Source organism: Moschus berezovskii, chromosome 3 (genome assembly GCF_049115385.1).
Source record: "Moschus berezovskii isolate FMDL1 chromosome 3, NW_MosBer_1.0, whole genome shotgun sequence".
NCBI classification, from domain to species: domain Eukaryota; kingdom Metazoa; phylum Chordata; class Mammalia; order Artiodactyla; family Moschidae; genus Moschus; species Moschus berezovskii.
Window position 1 is genome coordinate 122835907 of NC_142462.1, and position 12234 is coordinate 122848140.

Genomic DNA, 12234 nt, shown 5'->3' on the forward strand with positions numbered 1-12234 from the left:
CTATTGCATTGGCAGGAGGCTTCTTTTCCACTGAGCCATCAGGGAAGCCCATGGGTTTGTCATATATGGCCTTTATTGTGTTGAGTTAGACATTACTTTGTCAACAAAGGTCCATTTAGTCAAGGCTATGGTTTTTACAATGGTCATGTATCGATGTGAGAGTTGGACTTAAAGGAAACTGAGCATCGAAGAATTGATACTTTTAAACTGTGGTGTTGGAGAAGACTCTTGAGAGTTCCTTGGACTGCAAGGAGATACAACCAGTCCATCCTATAGGAAATCAGTCCTGAATACTCATTGGAAGGACAGATGCTGAAGCTGAAACTCCAATACTTTGGCCACCTGATGCGAAGAGCTGACTCATTTGAAAAGACCATGATGCTGGGAAAGATTGAGGGCAGGAGGAGAAGGGGACGACAGATGATGAGATGGTTGGATGGCATCACCAACTCAATGGACATGGGTTTGGGTGGACTACTGGAGTTGGTGATGGACAGGGAGGCCTGGCGTGCTGTGGTTCTTGGGGTCACAAAGAGTCAGTCATGACTGATCGACTGAACTGAACTGAACTGACGTTCCCTTTAAGCTCCCTTCCTGGAGATTTTTTATTATAAACTGATGCTGAATTTTATCAAAAACTTTTTCTACAACTATTGAGATAATTGTATATTTTTTTATTCTTTAATTTGTTAACATGGTGTATTACACTGATTGGTTTCTAGAAATAGAAAAATCCTCATATCCCTAGGATAAATCCCACTTGATCCTGGTAGATGACCCTTTTAATGTATTATTTGATTTTCTTTGCTAATTTTTTAAATTTTACTATTCATAAAACTGAAGAGAAAGAGCAAATATTGGCTAAAAACAATGAACAAAAGACAAATACAAACAGCAGCTAACATTTCTCAATTTCTAGACTTAAGTTCTAAAATGATGTTAACACTCCAGACACTATGACATGTAATCATGATGTCAATCACCTCAAAAACAGAATTCTAGCACATGAGAAACTGTTTTCTTTTAATAAGAGAAAGACATTTTTCATGATGAACAGAGCTCTCCCAAAAGAAAAACAACACTTGCAATTTATGGGGCCAACAAGAAAGATATTTTAAAAGTGTCCCACTCTTTAATCGGCTATACTCCAATACAAAATATAAAACAATTTTTAAAGTCTCCCCCTCTAATAGGTGCTCTACTCGTAAGTTTTGCATTTCATAAATACCTTAACTGTTTAGAATGTCGTTGTTGTTCAGTCACTAAGTGGTGTCCGACCCCTTGCAACCCTATGGACTGCAGCATGCCAGGTTTTCCAGGCCATCACCAACTCCTGGAACTTGCTCAAACTCATGTCCATCGAGTTGGTGATGCCATCTAACCATCTCATCCTCTGTCTTCCCCTTCTCCTGTTTTCAATCTTTCCCAGCATCAGCGTCTTTCTCAGTGAGTTAGCTCTTTGCATCAGGTGGCCAAAGATTTGGAACTTCAGCTGAAGTATCAGTCCCTCTCATGACTATTCAGAATTGATTTCCTTTAGGATTCACTTTGATCTCCTTGCAGTCCAAGGAAATCTCAAGAGTCTTCTCCAACACCAAAGTTCAAAAACATCAGTTCTCTGGCACTCAACCTTCTTTATGGTTCAACTCTCACATCCAGACATGACTACTGGAAAAACCATAAGTCATTTAAGAATGTTCAGTTCAGGTCAGTTCAGTTCAGTCACTCAGTCGTGTCCAACTCTCCACGACCCCATGAATCACAGCACGCCAGGCCTCCCTCTCCATCACCAACTCCCGGGGTTCACTCAAACTCATGTCCACAGAGTCGGTGATGCCATCCAGCCATCTCATTCTCTGTCGTCCCCTTCTCCTCTCGCCCCCAACCTTTCCCAGCAACAGAGTCTTTTCCAGTGAGTCAACTCGTCGCATGAGGTGTCCAAAGTATTGCAGTTTCAGCTTTAGCATCAGTCCTTCCAATGAACACCCAGGACTGATCTCCTTTAGAATGGACTGGTTGGATCTCCTTGCAGTCCAAGGGACTCTCAAGAGTCTTCTCCAACACCACAGTTCAAAAGCATCCATTCTTCGGCGATCAGCTTTCTTCACAGTCCAACTCTCACATCCATACATGACCACAGGAAAAACCATAGCCTTGACTAGATGGACCTTTGTTGGTAAAGTAATGTCTCTGCTTTTTAATATACTATCAAGGTTGGTCATAACTTGGAGTGGGTTAAAAATGATTTTGCATATTTGCTATTTTTATTTGGTTTGTTTAAAATAGTGTGCTATTCATTTCCCCATAAACTAGTCTCCTAGTCCTAACTTTGGAAAATCTGTTTACTTTCTTCATCCATAAAAGTCCAGATACAAAACTTTAAGCTTTCAATTTTGGACATACTTGCTTTTGATAAGGAAATATTGCTATGCCACAACCTGTGATCAGCTATCATAAATAATTCACCCACAGAATCTGGGTTGTATGAATGTGATCCTTCTAAATCCTCTTACATAATAGTTTTAGAATATCCAAAGAGCGTGAAATGCAGGAGACCCGAGTTCAATCCCTGGGTTAGGAAGACATCCTAGAGAAGGGCATGGCAAGCCACTCCAGTATTCTTGCCTGGAGAATTCCATTGACAGAGGAGCCTGGCAGGCTCCAGTCCATGGGGTCGCAAAAAGTTGGACATGACTGAATGACTATCATTTTCACTTTATTTCATAGAGTTAGAAGCTGTCACTACCACTAGTATTCTTTGTACATCAATAGGGCGCACGGCAGTAACTTTCACTCCGTTTTCACTAAAAAACATCTACAGATTAATTACTGATGCTCTTTTGGAAGCAGACTATTACTTATTCTTTTCCATTGGATACAATAAATTTTTCTTGCAGAGTAAATAAAGATGACCAGCAGCTTCTCAATATGCGAAAGAATGTCAATTCCAGTTGACCCTTGCTAAAATATCATGGGAAGGAAAAATAAATTCACTGCAAAATAAATAAATTGTTAAGGGAAGCTGTCAATCAGGCCTTTTTGCAACCTATCCTGAACAATTTGCCTCAGACTCATTTAAAAGGCTACATATGTGCTTCCCTGGTGGCTCAGCAGTAAAGAATCCTCCTGTCAATGCAAGAGACACAGCTTCCATCCCTAGTCTGGGAGGATCTCACATACTGCAGAGCAACTAAGCCTGTGTGCCACAAGTACTGAGCTTGTGCTCTCGAGCCCATGTGTCACAAATACTGAAGTCCACGTGCCCTAGAGCCCATGCTTCCCAACAAGAGAAACCCACACTCCCTGCAACTGGAGATTAGCCCCCACTCTCTGCAACGTGAAACAGCCCAGGTGCAGCAGCAAAGACCCAGTGCAGCCAAAAATCAAAAAAAGAAAATGTAAAGGCTACATAAAATTACCCGGCCAGCATTTTACCTTTTCCTGGCCAACTCGTTGCTCACTGCTCATAAGATACCGCAGTTTAGGACAGATTCCATGGGAAGCACACAGCGCATAAAGAGAAGAAGTCCTCAGACACAGGGGAATGTAGGGATCAGAGAAGAGACAGGGAGGATTCTCACTGTGCTGGCTGATTTTGAGGAGTTCTTTTCTTACCTACTTGCCCTGAACAAGAAGTCTGACTAAAAACATCAAAGCCTTTGACTGTGTGGATCACAATAAACTGTGGAACATTCTGAAAGAGATGGGAATCCCAGATCACCTGACCTGCCTCTTGAGAAACCTGTATGCAGGTCAGGAAGCAACAGTCAGAACTGGACATGGAACAACAGACTGGTTCCAAATAGGAAAAGGAGTACATCAAGGTTGTATATTGTCACCCTGCTTATTTAACTTATATGCAGAGTACATCATGAGGAACGCTGGGCTGGAAGAAGCACAAGCTGGAATCAAGATTGCTGGGAGAAATATCAATAACCTCAGATATGCAGATGACATCACCCTTATGGCAGAAAGTGAAGAGGAACTCAAAGGCCTCTTGATGAAAGTGAAAGAGGAGAGTGAAAAGGTTGGCTTGAAGCTCAACATTCAGAAAACAAAGATCATGGCATCTGGTCCCACCACTTCATGGGAAATAAATGGGGAAACAGTGGAAACAGTGTCAGACTTTATGTTTTTGGGCTCCAAAATCACTGCAGATGCTGATTGCAGCCATGAAATTAAAAGACGCTTACCCCTTGGAAGTAAAGTTATGACCAAACTAGATAGAATATTAAAAAGCAGAGACATTACTTTGCCAACAAAGGTCCGTCTAGTCAAGGCTATGGTTTTTCCCGTGGTCATGTATGGATGTGAGAGTTGGACTGTGAAGAAGACTGATCGCCAAAGAATGGATGCTTTTGAACCGTGGTGGTGGAGAAGACTCTTGAGAGTCCCTTGGACTGCAAGGAGATCCAAGCAGTTCATTCTAAAGGAGATCAATCCTGGGTGTTCATTGGAAGGACTGATGCTAAAGCTGAAACTGCAATACTTTGGCCACCTCATGCGACGAGTTGACTCACTGGAAAAGAGTCTGATGCTAAGAAGGGTTGGGGGTGGGAGGAGAAGGGGACAACAGAGAATGAGATGGCTGGATGGCATCACCGACTCTGTGGATATGAGTTTGAGTGAACTCCGGGAGTTGGTGATGGACAGGGAAGCCTGGCGTGCTGTGATTCATGGGGTCGCAAAGAGTCAGACATGACTGAGCCATTGAACTGAACTGAACTGAACTGAAAGACTTTGCCTGAGAGGAATTTTCAGAGATCTGAGTGCCATCTGGGGCCGGGGGTGCCGGCAGGGAAGACAAGAACCAGGGAAGCCCAAAGTGAGCACAAGCTTGTCTGTTACTACCCTGCACTCAGGAAGCCTCTTGACCTGCTCTTACAGGAGGAGACACAGTATTTTTTCCCTACTTTCTTTCTACTCCCTCTCTAGGGAGCCGTGCCAAACAGGCCCCAAGACTTTTCATGTAAATGCCATCTTACCCCTTCACCTCCTGAGGAAGGAAGAGTCCAGACGCTTATCTCCTAAAACGGGATGGTCATTAAATTTGGGGGCTACTCTACAGTTCAGTTCAACAGATACTCATTTAATTCCATAAGTGCAAGAAAGCTGAAAACCTCGGTAGTTTCTTCTTTTTGATTCTGCCTAACTAAAAGCTCTGCTGCGTTTGTGTATGGATGATGGCCATCAGCTTCAAAGGAACAGTTTTGTCCAGCCAAAAGGCCAAAATCTTCAGGTGGCGACAATTTCCAGGTCCATGGTACAAAATGCTGCACACGTGAAATTTTAAACAATTGCCTAAACAGTATTCCTCCCTTCCATCTACTTTCTCAGTCACTGGAAAAGCTCAGACCATTGGGAACATACATATCTTTCAAATTTTGAGAATCTTCCGCAAAAGTCATGCTTCACATACACTGAAAAGAGATTTTCGTCTTCATTTCTCCAGCACTCTCCCTGGACCAGGGAGTCCCTCACAGAGGGATTGCACTGAGCCAGCAGAACCTGGATGCCAACGGCTTCATGAACCCTGAGAACTTCTCTCATCATGTGGATCCCTGCTGGACCTAAAAGCTGTGTTGCACTGCAGTCAGTCACGATGGTGTGGGACTCTAAGGAATCATGGGAAAGTCGCACTGAAACTTCATCCTGGATTCCACTGGGAGCGGCTGTTTCCCTTTTGATCTTTTTCTTGGCTTCCTTTTTCTGAGCTGCCTATCAGATGATTGGATGGCATCACTGACTCAATGGACATGAGTTTCAGCAAGCTCCGGGAGTTGGCAATGGACAGGGAGGCCTGGCGGGCTGCCATCCACGGGGACGCAAAGAGTCAGATGAGACTGAGCGACTGAACTGAACTGAACATACAAAGACTGGATTGAGAGGGCCTTTTTTATAAAGAAGATTTAAAATATTCTCTGTTCATGTCATAGAGAGTGTATTCAAAGTGGACAACCTTGATGGCTGACTGAGCCTGGCAGTTCTTGTAGGCAGACAAGGATTCAAAGATTTCAAACTCTTTAGCTGGGCCAAGCAATGAAGTCTTGGCTTCTGAGTGTAGAGGATGAGCCAAAACATAGAAAAACCAACCCCAATAAGCAGGCTTATTTCAGTACTTATTTCAGAGGACAGCACAGTACCAAACCAGATAACTGTATCCATTTGGCTAATCCTCCACATCATTCATGGAATTCTCTAGGCCAGGATACTGCAGTGGGTAGCTGTTCCCTTCAGGGGATCTTCCCAACCCAGGGATTGAACAGGAGCCTCCTGCATCACAGGTGGATTTTTTACCAGCTGAGCTACCAGGAAAGTCCCACATCTTGGGCAGATTCTTATATTTACATAGGGCTTTCCAGAGATTTGGCTTTCCAGGTGGCACTAGTGGTAAAGAACCCGTCTGCCAATGCAGGAGACTTACAAGACATGGGTTGTATCCCTGGGTCAGGAAGATCCCCTGGAGGAGGGCATGGCAACCCACTCCAGTATTCTTGCCTGGAGAAGTCCCATGGACAGAGGAGCCTGGCGGGCTACAGTTCATGGGGTCACAGAGAGTGGGACATGACTGAGCATGACACTTTCACTTGCAGTGATGAATAATCCCCGCCATTACTCCAATGGAGTCTGAGTCCAGGGAGATACTTGGTCTGAGATGTAACAGCTGTGAAGGAGGCACAGGTGACAAATCCACTCAGCAAGGCATCTGAGAGATAGACTGAAACAAAGCTCACTTGACAGAGCCCATTGCTTCCTGATAAACTCCAACCTTCAAAGTTACCGTACTGTCAACTATAATGTCATAGCTACTTGTGTTCCATATCTTGCCTGATGTCTGGCTTAACAGTGTGCTCCCATCTGAACCATTCCCAAGGAAGGAGCAACATGGGCAGCATCATAACCATCTCCGTACAGTTCTCAGTCAACTACAGCTGACTGATCATAAGGCACAACACTCCAAAAATGCCCACAGAGTGGTGATGGGAGGTCCCCAAAGGGAAATAATCAAAGCCAGCAAAGGACGATGTGTGTAGACCATCAAAATGTTCCTGGCCAGCCAAGAGAGAATAAGCAGTGGGCTGGGGCACCAGCAAGATGCCCACAATCAAGCCAGACATCACATCTCCTAAAATATTTTCCTCCAGATTACATTCTGGGAGCCACTGCAAAACAGGAAGAAAACCAAAAAAGGTATTTTGGGGTTTGGCTGGATGGCACTGGCAACTCTATATTTTTGTTGCAAATTGCCTGAAGTTAGTATTTGGTTTCTTTTAAGGCTCCAAGTGGACCCTAGGATAAGGTCTGCGTTGATCATTCGTCTCAAATTGCTGAAAGCTGTTACATGATTCCTCTTCATGCTCCAGAGGGATCCTACATGGAGAACTGTATTGGTTATTTCCTTTAACAATCCTTGGATGAAAGGTTATCTTGTCTTTTATTTTTCAAAGACATTTCAGGAGATCGATGTTCCAGCCTACCTGAGCAAGTCAATCAGATTGGCGAATTCACACAGGAGCTCTTCATTTCTCAATGCAACTGGTCCAGGACTCTCTTCTCACCTTCAGGCCAAGCTAGTCTGAGTGCATTCCTTCTACTTTGGAATAGCTCTCTGTGATTTCTGGGTCAAGAGACTTTTCCAAACCTCTTGAGTCTGGGCCACCCCCACACAACCTGGCTTCAAGACACATCTTCCACCATGGCGGGACTGAGGGGATAAGGTGGTGTGGGCAGAGGCAGCCCACCTCCAGCACAGCGTCCCTTTAACCTACTGACCCCCTGCCCACCCATTGCCTGGCCCCTGGAAGAGGAGGACCCAGCCAGGCAGGACAGGGGAGTGGCATGCAGGCACCCTCTGGGAGGTGCAGAAGGAGACTCTAGAGTGAAAGCCCAGCACGGTTTGTTAATATTTTGTTGAGGATTTTTGCATATATGTTCATCAGTGATATTGGCCTATACTTTTCTTTTTTGTGTTATCTTTTCTGATTTTGAATCAGAGTGATGCTGGCCTCATACAATGAATTCGGAAGTATTTCTTCCTCTGCAGTCTTTTGAAGTCATTCGAGAAGGATAGCTGTTAACATTTTCATAACTGTTTGGTAGAATTCACTTGTGAATCCATCTGGTCCTGGACTTTGTTTCTTGGTCTGAATATCACATTCAGTTTCATGATTAGTTATTGTGAAAGTGAAAGTTGCTCGGTTGTGTCCGAGTGTTTCTGAACCCGTGGACTATACAGTCCATGGAATTCTCCAGGCCAGAATACTGGAGTGGGTAGCCATTTCCTTCTCCAGGGGATCTTCTTGACCCGGGTCTCCTGCATTGCAGGTGGATTCTTTACCAGTTTCCCCACCTGTCAGGTGGGAGACTGCGTTAGATTCCCCAATGGGGAGACTATAGAACTGGTTTTTGGTCTATTCTTATATTTGATTTTTTCCTGGCTCACTGTTGGGAGATTGTACCTTTCTAAGAATTTGTCCCCTTCTTCTATGTTGTTCATTTTATTGGCAAGATTGTTTTGGCTGTTCAGGGTCATTTGTGTTCCCATGCAAATAGTAAACTTTTGTGTTCTAATTCCATGAGAAATGCCATTGGTTATTTGATAGAAATTGCATTGAGCCTGTAGATTACTTTGGATAGTATAGAACAATATTGTGGCAGGCCTTTTCAAAATATTGATTCTTCCAATCCGAGAACGTATAGATATATATACACAGTTGCCTCCTGCCTCTCTGGGCGGCTCTCCAAGATCAGCAAGTGGGTCTCCCTCAGGCTCCTGTCATATCACTGCTTATGCGCTGGGTCTCAGAGCATGAGAGATTTTGTCCATGCCCTTGAAGAGTGGGGTCTCTTTCCACGCCTTCTCGCTCTCCCATGGGGAAGCCCTGTAGCCTTCAAAGTCGCATGTTTTGGGGCTTCTCAGGTGTCTCAGTCGTAAAGAAGATGCCTGCAATGCAGAACACGTGCGTTGGATCCTTGGGTCAGGAAGATCCCCCAGAGGAGGGAATGGTTACCCGCTCCAGGATTCTTGCCTGGAGAATCCCATGGACAGAGGAGCCTGCAGGCTACAGTCCATGGGGTCACAAAGAGCCAAACACAGCTTACCAATGACACAACAAAGTCAGATATTTTGGGTGCTCACCGTCCTAGTGCAGGACCGCTCCCCCCGGGGAGCCTGAAGTGGGGCCCAATCCCTTGCTCCTTGGGGAAAACCTCTGTTGTGATTATCTTCCTATTTCCGGTCGCCTACCTAGGGATGTGGGTCTTGACCTTACTCCCTCCTGTCTTGTTGTGCTTCCTTCCTTTTACCTCTAGTTGTGGAAACTCTTTTCTACTAGTTCTTAGGTCATAGTTGCTTTCTAGATACTTGTGGTTCTGGCGTGTCCATAAGAGGAGTTGAGCTCAGGGTCTTCCTACTCTGCCATCTTGGCCACACTCTGAGCGTCAGCACTCTGGTTTTGACACAGCAGTTTTTTCTCGACTTTCACAGCATGACCCATCTTGTTTCCCTCCCTTTTGTAATCTCTGCACGGCCTAGTATGGTAGCGACTAGGCAGGTGTGGCCATTCAACTGTAACTTTCAATTAAACAATTTGGAATAAAATTTAAAATTCAGTTCTTCAATTACACTTCTTGCATTTCATGAGCTCAATAGCCCATGTGGCTCAGGGCAACAGTACGGAATCACACAAAACGGTTTCATCTTTGCAAAGAATTCTAACTCTCCTAGATGATCACAGGGGCAGCAGGTCTTTTGGGTGAGTTTGGATGACTCCTCCCTCACTTCCTGTCTCCTCCTGCTCCTCCCTTTAATAGCTTTGCGTCACCTCCTGGTTCAGCCTTGTCTTCAAAGTAAGAGAAGGGAGCAGGCCCCGGATTTTCTAGGTAAGGGAAGAGGTATGTTTGTGGAGGTGAGAGAGAGGGAGGGAAATGTGTGATTTGATGGAGGGGGACTCCTCCCCAGATCTATATCTTAAACTTCCTGCAAACTTGCTCTCAGAATATATTTCTCATTGGGTTTCTGTTTCCTGTTTTTGATTATTTTAGGCTGTAATCTGTTTTGAAGGCTGAGCCCTACAAATTGATGCCTCTTTCCATGGTGTCAGCTCAGAGAATACTTGTAAAAACAAATGAGTCCTCTCACCATTCATAGAATTTATAAGAAACTTGCAGTTTTCAGGATTACCACTGACCAAGCAGACAGAATTCGTACTATGGGAAGCTGGTGGTGAGAAGAGCTGGAGATGTAAGAGGCCCAGCTCAGCACTTCCCCTGTTGCAAAGCTGGCATGCAGAGCAGGACCAGTGAGTCTGTTCCCAGTTAAGTTTCTGCTCAGAGCTGCCCCTTTGGACCTGCCTCCTCAGGGACAGTCTCTTGCTGGGCCTCACCCTGAGTTGGGGAAGAGAAGCTTTTAGAAGACAGGAGGAGGGAGATGCCAACCCACGTAACTGTCTCCCATTCAGGAGAAGCAGGGGACCAACGGTCGCTTGTTCCTTAGACAGCAGGAGGGGAATTCAGCCATCCAGTGTCGGTGTGTAGAGAAGGTCAGTCCTCTGGCTTTATATCTGAACTGGGATCAATGGAACAGCATTAAAGGATGCTGAGGACAGAGTCCACAGACTGGACAGCAGACCTTAAGAAATAACACAAACCTTGTGCGTTCCTATTTCTGGTACCTTACTCCTTCTCCTAACACCCACAACCAACATCAACTTTATGAACAAAGCCTATTTTCTAAAATTCAGTGATTTCAGTTCCCATTTTATAAGAAGCTGTTTCCTACTTTTATTACTAATAGACTTTCAAAAGAAAGCATTTCACATTTGTATTCCTATCAGATGGTTCTGTCTTTAGCAAATAGCATTTTCAGCCTGTTCTAGTTAAAATCTGCTCTGCTAAGAATTCTTCAAATGGTTTTCTCTATTGCCCAACCTTAGTAGGTAGTGATAAAAGAAGGCATCTAAAATGTAATGTCATGTTTCAAGAGCAATGTGCTTTTAATAAGGGAAAGATAAGTTTTTTCACAGCCAGATGCAAGCGAGACATAAAGCTCAATCACAGAGGAAGCAGGAAACAGTGGGGCTTTTTAATCAATTCATTTATTGAACAAATATTTTTTGAGATTCATACTTTGTCCAACACTGTGCTTTTTTCCTCATGAATAAGGGGATATGCTAGACAGACGGTTCACCATCACAAATCTAGCAGTCTACAAGGAGACAGTAAAAAAAATCAAACCACTTCCTACCATGTATGTATTCTATAGAAACTCTTGGGTGTAGTTAGAACAAACTCCACACCAAACTTGTCTTGTTGGTTGATGATCTGGGTGGAGAGACCCCCTCTGGAGAAAAAACAAAACAGTGAAGCCTGAGGGCTGAACAGAAACCAGTTGGCCTTTGGGTGGGGGTGGAAGTATTCCAGAGAGGGGGAAGTGCTTCTCAAAGGTCTAGAAGCTGGGGGAGCTTAGAGGATTCAGGGGAGGAGGCCAGTATGATTAAAGCTTTTTGAGAGAGAGAGAGGGAGAAATTGATCATGCAAGGCCTTTGGGACCATTCCAAGGGCTTTCAACTATTTGAAAAATAAAAAAACAAAAGCAATCCATTAGAAAATCTAAACGAGAAAAAAACCAAATATCAAAAAGGTGTCTGACTATGTATAGAGAGTAACGTGGAAATATATATTACCATATGTAAAATAGGTAGCCAATGGGAATTTGCTGTATGACTCAGGGACCTCAAAGAGGGACTTGGTAACAACCTAGAGGGTCGGGTGCGGAGGGAGGTGGGAGGGATGTTTAGGTGGGAGCGAACATAGGTAAACCTTTGACTGATTCATGTTGATGTTTGGTTGCTGCTGCTAAGTCACTTCAGTCGTGTCCGACTCTGTGTGACCCCATAGATGGAAGCCCACCAGGCTCCCCCGTCCCTGGAATTCTCCAAGCAAGAACACTGGAGTGGGTTGCCATTTCCTTCTCCAATGTGTGAAAGTGAAAAATGAAAGTGAAGTCGCTCAGTCGTGTCCAACCCTTAGCGACCCCACGGACTGCAGCCTACCAGGCTGCTCCATCCATGGGATTTTCTAGGCAAGAGTACTGGAGTGGCTTGCCATTGCCTACAAATACTGTAAAGCAATTGCCCTTCGATTATAAATTTTATAAAGGCATCTGACTATTGAGTAGAGGAGGCATTGAACATACACTATCATTTGGGAGCCTGCTACATTGCAGTCAAATGA

General features: G+C 44.4%; 2 protein-coding genes and 2 pseudogenes across 6 annotated transcripts in view; 2 read left to right on the top strand and 2 right to left on the bottom strand.

Moving 5' to 3' along the window:
• LOC129552014 (GTPase IMAP family member 1-like) overlaps positions 1-12234 on the top strand; it is a 153877-nt gene that overhangs the window by 66763 nt on the left and 74880 nt on the right. The gene's annotated exons all lie outside the window — the stretch shown is intronic.
• Positions 1-12234, top strand: part of LOC148778425 (GTPase IMAP family member 4-like) — a 34610-nt gene that overhangs the window by 14177 nt on the left and 8199 nt on the right. The window contains exon 1 of one of the 4 annotated variants that reach the window (XM_088834732.1): positions 9814-9882. The exons of 1 other annotated variant lie outside the window; for it this stretch is intronic. The gene's annotated coding sequence lies outside the window, so the exon portion shown is untranslated. Of the gene's footprint in view, positions 1-9813; positions 9895-10105; positions 10542-12234 lie in introns of those variants that run through there. 2 more of the 4 variants (XM_088834734.1, XM_088834733.1) reach the window with 2 other exon arrangements.
• Positions 5334-6183, bottom strand: LOC148778426 (sulfate transporter pseudogene; annotated as a pseudogene).
• LOC148778427 (sulfate transporter pseudogene) lies at positions 6306-7452 on the bottom strand (annotated as a pseudogene).